At 36.1% G+C, this 1,378-nt stretch overlaps 1 non-coding gene across 1 annotated transcript; it reads right to left on the bottom strand.

The window, feature by feature from the left end:
* Positions 1 to 962: 962 nt before the first annotated feature.
* On the bottom strand, positions 963 to 1,066 carry LOC112764519 (small nucleolar RNA R71). Its single transcript, XR_003183231.1, has one exon. It is a non-coding gene; the product is annotated as a small nucleolar RNA R71 (small nucleolar RNA).
* Positions 1,067 to 1,378: the final 312 nt, after the last annotated feature.

Genomic DNA, 1,378 nt, shown 5'->3' with positions numbered 1-1,378 from the left:
TTTTCAAAATTAATTTTCAAATCTTTTTCAACTAACTATTTGACTTTTTGTTTGTTTCTTATCTTTTTCAAAACCACCTAACAACTTTTCTCTCTCTAATTTTCGAAAATACCTCCCTCTTGTTCAAAAATTCTTTTTAATTAATTAATTGTTTTAAATTGTAATTTGAATTTTATTTCTTATCTTAATTTTCGAAAATCATTAACTTCTTTTCAAAATTATTTTCGAAAACTTCTGTCTCTCATCTTATTCTATTTATTCATTCATTTACTAACACTTCTCTTCATCTCAAATCTCTGCCCCTATCCTCACCCTTGTGTTTGGATTCTCCTTTCTTTATTCCCTTCTTCTTCTACTAACAATAAGGAACCTCTTTACTGTGACATAGAGGATTCCTCTTCTTTTTCTGTTCTCTTCTCTTTCATATGAGCAGAAACAAGAAAAAAGGCATTCTTGTTGAAGCTGATCCGGAACCTGAAAGGACTCTAAAGAGGAAACTAAGAGAAGCTAAATTACAACAATCCAGAGACAACCTTGCTGGAATTTTCGAACAATAAAAGGAGATGGCAGCCGAACCCAACAACAATAATGCAAGAAGGATGCTTGGTGATTATACTGCACCTACATCCAAGTTTGATGGAAGACGCATCTCAATTCCTGCCATTGGTGCAAACAATTTTGAGCTGAAACCTTAATTAATTGCTCTAATGCAATAGAACTGCAAGTTTCATAGACTTCCATCAGAAGATCCCTACCAGTTCTTAACTGAGTTCTTGCAGATTTATGAGACTGTTAAGACTAATAGAGTAGATCCTGAAGTCTACAGGCTCATCCTTTCCCCTTTTGCTGTAAGAGACAGAGCTAGAACATGGTTGGACTCTCAACCTAAAGATAGTTTGGACTTGTGGGATAAGCTGGTCACGACCTTCTTGGCTAGGTTCTTTCCTCCTCAAAAGCTGAGCAAGCTTAGAGTGGATGTTCAGACCTTCAAACAAAAAGATGGTGAATCCCTCTATAAAGCTTGGGAAAGATACAAGCAGATGACCAAAAGATGTCCTTCTAACATGTTTTCAGAATGGACCATGATAGATATATTCTATTATGGTCTATCTGAGTTCTCTAAAATGTCACTGGACCATTCTGCAGGTGGATCCATTCTCCTAAAGAAAACACCTGCAGAGGGTCAAGAACTTATTGACATGGTTGCAAATAACCAGTTCATGTACACTTCTGAGAGGAATTTCGTGAACAATGGGATGCCTCAAAGGAAGGGAGTTCTTGAAATTAATGCTCTGAATTCCATATTGGCTCAGAACAAAATATTGACTCAGCAAGTCAACATGATTTCTCAAAGTCTGAATGGATAGCAAAATGCATC

The sequence above is a fragment of the Arachis hypogaea genome, chromosome 2, assembly GCF_003086295.3.
Source record: "Arachis hypogaea cultivar Tifrunner chromosome 2, arahy.Tifrunner.gnm2.J5K5, whole genome shotgun sequence".
In the NCBI taxonomy this organism is placed as follows: domain Eukaryota; kingdom Viridiplantae; phylum Streptophyta; class Magnoliopsida; order Fabales; family Fabaceae; genus Arachis; species Arachis hypogaea.
The sequence above is the reverse complement of the archived record's forward strand: the minus strand, read 5'-3'. Positions and strand labels throughout refer to the sequence as shown.